At 37.5% G+C, this 12,707-nt stretch overlaps 1 protein-coding gene across 2 annotated transcripts in view; it reads right to left on the reverse strand.

The window, feature by feature from the left end:
- DPYD (dihydropyrimidine dehydrogenase) overlaps window positions 1-12,707 on the reverse strand; it is a 314,271-nt gene that overhangs the window by 72,490 nt on the left and 229,074 nt on the right. The window lies entirely within an intron of this gene.

Consider the following 12,707-nt stretch of genomic DNA (forward strand, 5'->3'; position numbering starts at 1 on the left):
AGCTGGCAACGTGTAATAAAAGTGCTTTATTCCTAAACATCAATCAGTTTCAAGCGTGGCAGTTGCTCACAAAATGGTAATAATGGAAATATTCAGCTAATAACTACTGTAGACATTAAAATACTCTGACAGATGTGAAGTACTCGTTGTACAACCAACACTTTCTTATAATTACAGTTTTATAACTAGGTACATAAGTTTCTAAATATTTAGTTCCTTACAATTCTGTATTTTTGTAATGAAATTTGCATGACAATAACTCATTTTCTGTAGAAGAAAAGGGCCCTCCACCCCCACAGAGTGTCAGTATCTTGGCATTAGCTGAGACCTTGGCTGCGCATGGTTGACAGTTGTAAAGAAAAACTTTTCCTTCCATTCCTTCTTTTTAATAACCTTCACAGTTACAAGAGGTTTCATGCCACTTCTCTAGCAGAGAGTGTACAGTAAGCTGAACAGCTAATGTCTTAATGGAAAGCAAAATAATAGCATGTCTGTGCTGTGTAAACCATCCGTGGCGTAAAGGAAGCACAGACCTTATTTGCAGAGGCCTTTACTAGCTCTGGATATATTATCAAGGGTTAGTAATTAAAACATGTTTATATCAGTCCTGCCTTTGTATCAGCCCTGCAACTCAGTGCCGATTTCAAGATGAAATTACACACCTGCATCTTAATACCGCTTTCTGCATTAATAAAAAATAACAGCATTAATAGGCTTAAACACTCATTTGTTTTATGTATTCAGAACAACATAAGGGGATGCTAGGGAATTTAGTGTGTTGCTCTGTCAGATCATTTTAATTGTTATCCAATGAGGGCAGCTCAGAGGGTGAGTAAGGGACTTAATTTATGTACTTACTCATCCCCCTGGCTTCCACTGAAGAAAAATGATAGTAACACAGCCCTAAACTGCATTCACTGGTCTTCAGTGATCAAAGTAAAGGGCAATTAACAAAAAGCCAGGGGCCCACATGTGTCTGTTAATTTTAAATACTGCTCAGAGCACACATGGCTGCTACCAAACAAACAAACAAACAAACAAAGCAGCAATATTTGGCACTTATGCTGTGCCTTTTAGTAGAGAATATCAAAATATTATACAAAGTTATAGTACTTTTATCTCAAAAGAGAAAAGAACAGGAGGAGACCTGGAGAAGAAATGAGTGTGTGAGCAGTAATTTCATCTGGACAGAAGAGGAAGCATGCAGTCCTCCTGGTTACAAATCCCTTGTACCAGGTCATCATATTGCACTTTTTTTTTCCTAAAACTGTTAGTAATTTAAGGGGTACTATTTTGTAGATAACCTCTCTAAATCAACTCAAGCAGGTTGCTCTTAGAACTAAATTGCATACCAATGTCCCAGTCCTAGACCTTGGTACTTTATTCTGTGCATTTTCATGGGTGAATTTTTATGCCCAATCAAAATACAACCTCAAACTCTGAAGTCTATCTGCTCACAGAAGAATGCAGGATTGTTGTTGACTTGTATGTCCCATAGAGAATTATGTCCCCTTTCCTTCCTGTTTTCTTTTTAATCTAAAATAAAACATACCTGAACATTGATTCACTCTGTGGGTAATATCTTTACGTAAAACTGGCTTGCTTCCTTGACCTTCTTGGTGATGCAGAATTGTTAGGAATTCTTAAGGTTATTTTAAACAATCAATATAGACATGATAATGAAGCGATTCCATTTGCATGGGCTATCACTAACATAATGCCGAGCGTGGAGTGCTCAAAGAGAAAGACTCACAAAAGCATAAATGTTCCACAGGAAATTCTAACACATCTGCTCAGCACTGAAAAGCCAGCATTTTAGTCCAAAGCACTAGAAAGCATAGACAAGTGCATTTTTGGAATCAAAACAAATGCTGCTAATTTAAGAAAATACTATGAAGCACACAAAGACTGCACAATGCCATATGTTGCACAATGCATCTGGTAATCAATTTAGTCCACATGCCAAATTTACTAGAAGCCCAAATAGGCTTAAGTTCTTTAGTCAGAAATTCAAAAAGTAAACCAGAAACATTATAAACATGCTGCACTTACAACTGGGGGGAGGGAGAGGGAGGGGGAGTGGATTTTTCTTTTCAGTTACATAATACAAATAAAAATTAATCTCCTAAATTATATCCCATAATGAATACATGCCCAAGCTTCACTTTTGATCAACAGTTTTCACAGTCTCGCAGTTTTAGGACATGGTCTGTTACCCAGCATTAAAGATAAATGTGATTTTTAAATTATTTTACATTCAGCGTTTGTTTCTGTTGTGGAGGTTTGAAGTCATGGAGGTTTTATGTTGTCTTTTGTGATTCCATTCACAATACATTACTGAAGATGTCAGCAAACACAGATGTACAAGAAACCTTGCATGTGTTGCTGTTCTAAATCAAATATGAATCCACACTTACAGTATTAACAGTGGAAATCCCCAATGTAAGTGGACACTATCACCTATAAAGCCAAAACAAATGGAGCAGGGTAATAGTTTTCAGATTTGGGTTACTGTGTCAATGCAAAGACTTGAGCTGCGCTACCTCACCAAGCCAGGTCTTGCTTGCCAGAGCATGCTTGTCAATATTTAGCACCCAGGGAGCGTGTTACGAGCCTTTACAAAAACTAACTTAAATTCAAAATACTATAGCAGCTGCTGTGATCCTTTTCCTAACACTGAGATTAAACTGCTGAAATTTGTTTTGAGCATTTTAAACTGGAAAATGTGTGTCATATACCTACTGTAACAAGAATATGAGAAAAGGCATTAAGGGATTGCAATACTGTTATTAGGGTTTATTAAAATACAGAAAAACACCAGATGCTTTACATTAGCTGACTGAAAGATATATTAATGTTAAGCACACAAGTATCACTTTCTCTGGTGACATCAGATTATAAAATGGAGTATGTTAAAACCAGAAAATCTGTGCTTTTAGGAAAAAAGTGCATTCTGCACCAAAAAAATTGAATCATGAACTTGCCTAAAAGAATGCAAGCCCAACTATCTAAGGCATTTGATGGGAGTATCTAAATTAGAAATATAAAAACCTCATGAGTCAATGGAGGAAGAAAGGACCCCAGCCCTGAGAATGCCCATCTCCTCCATAGTGACAGGACAGAAGAGTAAGAGCAACCTCCCAGACCCACGCCTGTTTCCCAGGCTAAATGGTGAATGAAAGTGTAAGTGATCTCTTCATACCTTCAATAACCTCGACAGTATCAAGTAGCTGGCAATCTTAAAATAACTGTTAGGGAACCACCAGCTCCTTCTTGGAAGTCTGAATTCTTCAAATCCCATTGTTTGTGACTTCTGAAGAAGCTCCTTAATTTAATAGAAAAAGCAGCTGATTCTTACATAGCAGCATCTGGTAACACCTTCCCTGAAAGTGCTCCTACTAAACAGAACTTATCAGGGACTAGAATGAGAAGATTTATCTCAGCACTCGCTATTAAAATCCAAACAGCTCTTGAATGGGCATATATTCAAAAATCAGTTAAAACGCTGCCAAAGCTGGTGTAATCAGTACATAGGCATCTGATTGAATATTAATGGTGTAAGCATAACAATAAGTGACAGGGAGTAAGATAAACTCACCCCAGCCAAAACGAGGACTGGAGTAATCATACATACTTTTGTCAAACAGTATGTCACTCAGGAGGGCCATGAAACATATATAAATGGCCAGACACAACCATAACACAGTTAACTACATCCTCATTGGCAGGCCTGCTTGCAAAACAAACGACAGCTTTCTCTGCATTCTCAGCTGTCAGAAACAAAGTTCTTCGCAGCACCAGCCTTACCTCTGTGCTGAGTCAGGTGTGACAACACAAGTTTATTGCCAGACCTCACTGGCATTAAAAACACCTTCCCTGTGGCACACCTGCCACATTTGCATCATTGATTTGGGCATCTCGTTCTGAAACAACGTGCACTACACTCAACAGTTCTCATTCAGCTCTCACTTAAACTAAATAACAGAGGCTAACTCCCTCATTTGGAGCATTCTTTGGGATTTAAAAAGGACTTAGCAAAGATGGTCATATATTATGTGTTAATACGGAAGATATTTGCAATTATCTGGCAACATAGATATTGTAAATTGTTCATAAATCGGAAAAACAAATTACTACAGCAGACTTCCTGAGGGGTGAAATAATGTCCACTGAAATACAAAGCCAGGTTCTATTCAGTTAAACATATCTGCTATAATTTGTGTTCTGCATTTTATATGTGAGGTTGACATTAGGATTTATTCATCATTCGAGTAAGACACTAAAAATACAGAATGTTGGTAGGATCTAGATGAGTAAAGATACATTCACCGTGGTGAATTCATCATAAATCATAGCTAACCAGCACTGTGAAGGTTTCCCCTACATGGAAGCAGGACAGCAGCAATAACCGTTTAAGTATGTCCTTTTGGCACAGCTGGATGTAAAGCAAAGCCCTGGGTTTAGTCGTTCCAAAGATCCACTCCCCTTCCTCAAAATCCTTCGTATCTGATTGTCAGAATAACCTGCAACTGGATTAACCTAAGCAAGTGCAGTTTCATATCACTGAAACCTTCTCTCCAAGACACTTCCTGATTCAATTCTAAAACTCATCAATCCAGGGTTTTGTAGGTAGGGAGAATAATGGGAACTCCAACACCATATTTACCAGGCTGAGGTGCATTCTCTGAAAGCAGATATGCCTTTCTGTTGTATGAAAGACTTTAGAGTTGTATTGCATGCAACCAGAGTCTCTGGAGCTTGTTCAAGATCCATTTGGGAATTAAAATACATTTTGACTTCACTGTGATTATCCATGAAGAGAGGTGAGAAAGATCAGACTGAGAGAGCTGCTGAGACTTACTAGTAAACAAACTCAGCAGTTAGGGCTTTTCTATTTCTACCATTTTAATTATTATGCGAAATTATTAATGTTGTGTTAGAATAAACTTAAAAGTATTTAAATGACAAGTATTTTTCCAATAAATAATTCATTAGATTCTTTAAAAGATTATACTTAAATAACTTTAAATATGAATTGCATTTTTTATGAGAAAATACATTTATTTTCTGTTTTCAATACAGTGATCTCCTAAAGATATGACGTGAAAATACCCGGAGAGATATTTTGTGAGCAGTTGCTTAAATAGGAAGAGGTGATCATAAGAGGAAGAGATAACATTATCTCCTACACCTGGCAGACATAGAAAGACAACCAACCAGCACTGACAAAGACTATGCCAATGAGTTCAGTCTTGATGTTAGTAGTCCTCACTGGGCCATAGCGTGCATGCATTACATTCATCTCTACCCATTACTGAAAACAAGCTTAAATTCACACAACTGTACTATCAGCCTGTTTTAAAATGCTTTCATTTTTCTCTTAATTCATCTATTCACTTCCACTCTTTGTTAATCAGACTATGTCCAAATGGCTAACTGCACAAACATTCTTTGCTTAACCATGATTATATGAATTTTTCCAATCCTTTCCAGTTGCATCTAGTTGCTTGCTGAATAAAACCACAAGCTCTTTCATCCATGCTTGGACAAACTAGGCCATAGTTTTTCTCTATTTTTTTCCCCCACCATATTACATCCAAGTAAAATGTACAGATTTATCTGAGTCATCATCTGCATGAGCCTTTGGTAACCATCAGTAAGATTTGACATCCTAATGGTTATCTATTCATAAAAACAAGCAAAAAACAACACAAAACACAATATTTTGGGAAAGGAATTGTTTCACCTGGAAATATTATGTACAAGCTTTACTGAAAATGGCAAATCCTGTTTGTTCAACAGCAGTTGTTTTAAGATTAACCAAATTACAGGCTATTAAAGCAGCAGAATATACCCGGTTACAGTTTAGAACACCATACCAGCAACAGTTAATGATGATTTGATGGTTTTCTAGGAGTTTTGAACAAATACTGGCTTTTAGTCTGAAAGCAATGCTGGACATTTCTGTCTGATGCTCGGGGATTCAGCCAACTAACAGATACATTTGGTGAAGAATCTCATTCTAGTCATGCCCTCCCTTCCTAATTTCCCTTTTCACTGTTTTGTCGTCTTTGCCTGTTCCTCAGGGAACTGAGTGATTGATAGCCTAATCCAATGACTGTATTACAGCTGCCTCAACTTGGACTCTTTTCCTTATCATTAGCAGTTAGCCTATGGTTAAATTCACAGCTCACTGCTTGGTACAGCCCCTGAGATTTAAGGGTCTGGCCTTTAGAAAATATTTAACATAAAATTGAAATCTTGACATACTGAGAATTCAGTTCTCTGCAAGGCTTCTTTAATTAATCCAATGTACTGTACCATTGTTCTATATGAGACTGTGACATGGTGAACTGTTACTGAAGCTCACAGAGATGTGTAATTCTAAATTAAACACTCACTTACATGTACCTACACTGCATTTGTTTCCCAAGTACATGTGCATGAATGTGAAAATTTAAATGCAATTTATAACAATAACAAAACACAAACCAATTACATTTCAGGAGTAAAAGACTTTTCATTCATTTCAAGCTCGGAATGAGAGATTTTTGAAGTAAGAGAAGAAAACATGGCTTTGTTTAAAACCTTTGTGTAAGGACCCGAGCTTCATTCTTCTTCAGGACTCATTTAATCTTTTGGCAAATGAAATCAATTATGATCATTTTTTAATCAACTACAAACAGCACCTGTGCTAGAAGTGTAAAGTGTTTTCTTTATAGGAAAGAAATTGGCTCAAAAATACTAAATGCAGAGAAAACGTGCTTAGTTCTCTGACCCTATCTGGAAAATAATACTTATTTATAAATAGCTATGGAAGGATGTAGACCTTGATCTATGCTGTAAACCTTTGCCCTACTTCCAGTCAGTCAATGAGCTGCAAGCTTCTATGAAAATGGCAGCTGAGTCCCAGATGAAAAATTATGCATCTCATAAACTGCTATTCTGCTGAAATGTCAAGCAATGGCAGGGCTGTACCTCAAACTCAGCACTTGGCATTTTCCTTCTGTCTGCTTTGTTGCCATGAAGCAAACATGAACAGTGAGGATTTGTGTAGGGCAGGTAGCAGGCGAGCTCCCTGTCAAAAATCTATTATTAGGGCTCTGATCTCTTCTGCACAGACCAGTGATGGCAGAACGCTAAGAGAAATCAGACTGCTGCAAGGACACCACAGAAAACAGAGGACTCTTTATGAATACTGACATAATACATGCAAATAAGGGCTTTTAATGGCTAAGCTACATTTAAAAGAAATAATAAACCAAAATTAAAATTGTACTATGATGTATACTTGGGTTTTTGCTCCCATCCAAACGGTTTTATAAATATATGTTAATATAAATAGCATTTAACTCTTGGTAAATATTTACACTAAATAGAAGTGCATATGCACATATATATTTAGTTTTATTTCCAATGATGGGCAGCATTTCACTCTCTTGTAGTGACCAAAATCAACAGAGCAGTCACTGAGAGAACTGTGATTACGACAGTGAATACTCTTGGTTGTTGCTGGTTTTTTTCCTCCACTTTTCTTTTAAAAAGTGGCTATTATTACTATATTATTAAATTTACCTTTCAGTATGAATCATATCTTTCAAATTATAATATATGCTCCTATTAATAATGCCAATTATTCATACAATGTATATATTTTAATTTATGAAATAAGACCTGAAAATAATTTCCTTAAAAGTCTCAAATGCTGTCTGATAGTATTTTTTTTGTGTGCATACATTTTGGTTTATTATTATTCTTTTTTTAAGAGACAGCTTTGCTAACATACTTCAAAAGTAACTGAAATTAACCACCTCTGCTGATTTTTAACAATTATACTTTGCCACATTTAATTACGGAATCTGCTATCCGGCTATCTTCCTTCTGACCTCTCCTGGGGTCAGCTGTGAGAATAGAACACAACTTTCTGAATCTTTCTTGTTTTGGATAACATACAAACATGCCCACATTAATATGCTGTACCATATATCCATGCAAATAATGTCAAAATGCTACAGCACATAATAATTGGACAAATCTGTAATAGCACATAGGCATGAGGTGTTTGAACTATTACTGTAAAATACTGCAACATTTCTGCAACGAAGCATTAAAAGCATACGCAGTGAGTGCACAGCAGAGAGATTTGCTTTCAACCCAAGTTTTTTTGCTAAGTCCAGTGTGTGGTTTTATAAATTTATCCCCTAAGGATCTGGCTTCCAGACAAAAACAAAGAAACAAACATGTGACAAAGAACAAAAAAACATGGAAATTCACACACAAGCTCTATTTTGCTTGGAATAGATATCCTACAGAGCAGCAATGTGATGCTTGATATAAAACACATCTGTAATATGGAAGTGTAGAATGAACGCTCACAAAGAAAAAGAAAGCTTTTTAAAATTAAAATAAATGTAAAGGGAATAAATGTTAGAAAAGCATGTAGCTGCTGACAGTATGTTAGCATTTCTCTGGGAAACCTGGCATCCTACTCTAGTACCTACAAAACACAGTTTCAAAATCATTTATATTTATACCGATGAAATAATCTCTTTCAGAGACGGTGATCATTATTCATTGTGAGGATAAATAACAGCATTAGCTTCTTTTTAAGAAATGAATACTCTGTATTGCATGCATACAAGAACGCAGGGTAGAATATTATATATTCTCAAACCTGAAATACTGCTGGGTCAATTGTAAAAGCTCCTTAATGGAAATCAAATGATGCCTCTAATTCTGCAGATATGATAGTAATACAGTCTGGGGAGCCATATCTTAATTGCAATGTTTTTCTTTCATTCCACGGGCTTATTTCCATAGCTATGTTTTGGAGGCTTTATAGGGACGTTTCCAGTTTTTCAGTAAGAAGTACTTCCTGGAAACCTATAAAAAATGGATGAACACCAGGCCCCTTTAACCGCTATGTCCTCTCATGTAACAGGTCCACAAAAATGAGAAGGGCTACTGTAGCCCTTGGGCTCAGATGAAGCTCTATGGTGCCAATTAGAAAAGAATTTTCTTCAGAAAATACAAATTTGTCAAATTTACAGTGATTTTTTTTTTCCCCTGCAAAGATTTTCTGGCACTAGGAGAAAGGCAGAAAGTGCAGAAAAACACAGGAGATTTCACCTTGTTCAATAGTCAGAGGATAAACCTTGAGTCCAGGAGACCCAGGTGGGACTCACATCAGGGATTTAAAACTCGGTCTCCCAAATCACACAGTCATACAGGTCAGCAGGCTCTGCTACAGATACCATGTATCCTGTGAGAGCTGTTTCACTTTGTATTAATAATTCAATATTTGCAGGGAAGAGAGAGACTAATTCTACAGTCCAGTGGCCAAATGCTCACCTGGGATACTGAAATCCTCCCTGTCAAAACCACCCAGCACACAGCAGGGTAGGATGGAGGAAACAGCCATGCTTCTCACAGTTTAGCAATTTTCAGCTGATGGAATTATATCAGAACAGGAAGGTCACTTCCTGAGCACTGGCCAGGAAGCAAACACTAATTGTAACAACTTTAAATTAATGGGGTTTTTAACTAATCTTATTAAGTCTATGCATCTTTGAAATACTTACATAATATTCTAGAACTTTTTTAAGAACAGATGATTCTTTTCCCAAAGAAAATTCAGAACCTGTCAACAATGCTAATCACTTTTTTAGTTTTTATTAATGCAGGACAAACCACTGTCATTTACTCATCTAAAAAGAATTAAAAAAACAATCCCTTTCCAGGAGCAATCTGTTACAGGAAGAGGAACAACAACCTTCCTGCACTGCTGTCTCACATGCAGCTGATGAGGAGCAAAGAGGCCAAGGAAAAGGCACGCATGGAAAATCTTTGTTCAGTACATCACCATCTATGAGCACATTTTTAGACAGTGGAAGATAGGGAAGACTGCAAGTCAAAATGTCAGGCTGCTGCTAGGCAAGGGGATAACAGACTTTCATTATTTGCACTTCTATGGAAACCTTCATCAAACTCACTAGAGTGTTACACTCACCTGGAGAGGGTAAGCTGCACTATATTAAGAAATGTGTGGCTATTGCAAATTGATGACATGGTGAGGAACATCTGTCCTCTAATTGCCCAGCTTTCACAAACACCGCACTGCCCTGCTGCTGGCTTCCAGAAGGTCCCAGGCAGCACTGTTGCTCATTCCTCCCAGCAGTCTGCCTCAGGCTGTCAGCAGAACCCTTTAGTCAGTGGGCAGCAGCCAGCCTACTATGTTGGCCTTCGTGCTGGGAGCTGAGGGTAACCTCCAGCATTCTGTTGGCTACCTGCTGTCAAATGCTGTGCCCCTGCACTGCAGTGTCAGTGGTGAGGCACTGGCACGGGTTGCCCAGAGAGGTGGTAGGCGTTCTGTCCCTACAGACATTCAAGATCAGGCTGAATGGGGCCCTGAGGAACCTGATGAATCTGCTGGTGTCCCTGTTAATTGCAGGATAGTTGAGCTAAATGGCCTTCAGAAGTCTCTTACAACTCAAAAGATTTTATGCTGTGGAGTTTCCTGCAGGTCACACATAAAGACAGGGGCCAGCTCTAGGCCAGAAAAGAGAGAATCTGCAATTGGAAAAAATCCAGAAAGCCAGATACAATTTGGCTGTGCCCTGTATCTGTTCTAGATTTGCTCACTGGAAAACATAAAACAGCTGTGCATTGGAAGAACATGCAGAAAATAACCCAAACTTATCACTTCTGTAACAACATTGACTTTCACTACACTGACTTTCACTTAAAAATGAATTATTTCTTGAGAGGAATTATTTGAAAAAACAAGAAAAGCTCATTCACTATATCAGACAATACAGTGGAACAAAATAGAACAACAATATTAAGCAAATGAAAATGGAAAAGCAACTTTCGTGTGAGGAGCACAAGGCACTCTCTGGGGAGCCTGTAGGCACGTAGGTGGTGTTACTGCCATTTAACAGACAGGAGAATGGCGCAGTGAAAGGTCAAGCGTCTGCCTGCAGGCCATGGACAGGGACAGAGCTCAGGCCCACGGCCGCCTGCCCCTTGCTCTGACAAGGCCAGTGCTTTATCATTTTTTGCCTTCTCATAAGCCTGCTTGGCTCTCCTGATTTAAAATTGCTGTCCTAGTTTCGAAAATTTGTATACTGTTATGCTCTGATCACTGAGCAGAAAATACTGCGCTGTGTGTGCAGCATCTATTGAATTTATTGGCTACGTGGCTTTCTTTTGCACAGTGAGTTGTGAGATTGGAACCTCCTGATGTCAGTTACTAGCAAGAAACCTTTATTTGTTTGTCTGCAGCTATATACTCTTTGAAAACAGCACTTCCAGTGCTTTTCATATTTTTTAAGCATGCATCAGATTTGCATCATAGGTAATAGTGCATTCCAAAAATTCATCTTCTATTTCCTTTGATACGTGCAAAACTTCGGGAAGAAAAATACATTTCTATACTTACACACAAGCGCCCACACATTATATAAATAAAAGAAATGGAGAACTTTTCCTCGAGTCTCATTTATAACAGAATTACAAAACATGGAAATGCTGAGCATCCAGGTACCGCTATAATTTACACTACATGCATGTTTTAAATTCGTGACATGAGACACACTTTTCATAAGGCAGCCATCTTATAGATTTTATTAGACAGACTTATGGTAGGAAGGATTATTCAGAAATTGCAACTTAAATGAGAAAATGTGAATGGTCTTACTTATATAAAATACTACTGCAATAGTTCTTTTATTAATTTTTAATGCACAGCACCCACTGTGACCTCCTTTATTCTTTTCCTGTCAACATGGCAGGCTAGAGAAATTGAAATGGGCTGTAGCCATTCTTTCCTTGTTCCCCTTTTCCTCACATTTTGCATAATATTAAAACTATAACATCATATTGGACTGTCACTGTGAAATGATCATTATGCAATAGGCATAACATTTTTTTTTCTGATTGTTATCTCATTCTTGCCTTTTAGAGTTCTCTAAAAAATTCCAAATCCCATGCAGTTATCTAAGGCAATAAAGCAATTTTCCAATGAATATACTTGTCTGAATTAAAGTTTGTTTAAAAGGTGTCCTTTGCTGCATTTCTTATAGTTCTCTAAGGATAACATCAGTTGCATAAAATAAAGCTTTTTTTTTTTTTTTTTTTTTTTTTTTTTGCCTGTCTGGTTTTCTCTGATTATGTTTTTGGGGTGCAGTGAGAGGTGGGTCTAATAAAATAATGCTTGACAATCATGAGGACACTATTACTTCTGTTACATTTATTTACTGCTACCTCTATCACCAAGGAGACTAATCTCCATACCAGTGAAGTCAAGAAGCTCACAGTATTGTCTTTGTAGGGCCAAGTTCATGTTGTCACAGCAACAGAGTGCACAGGGTCAATAGATTAATTCATTAGTGTGCACAAGCACTGAACTGGAGTGCAAAAGTTTTGCTGCTGGTTTTAAAATTAAACTGTGAAGCAGAACTTGGAAATACGGCCTATGCAAGATATGCATATATATATATATCAGAAAATGCATATATTTGCCTAATACAATATATCATTTTTCCCATAGTAGGAAGAGGATGAAATAATCTACTTTGAAGAGGTGCATTCAGTGGGAGGGCAGGAGGATAAGCCAGAGTTCGGGCTATGAAATATACACTGCATTTGGATTGTTGATATTTCCTCCTACAATGCCCTTTCATTAGCCCCTGTCTAACGTGGGGCTT

The sequence above is a fragment of the Excalfactoria chinensis genome, chromosome 8 (assembly GCF_039878825.1).
Source record: "Excalfactoria chinensis isolate bCotChi1 chromosome 8, bCotChi1.hap2, whole genome shotgun sequence".
In the NCBI taxonomy this organism is placed as follows: Eukaryota; Metazoa; Chordata; class Aves; order Galliformes; family Phasianidae; genus Excalfactoria; species Excalfactoria chinensis.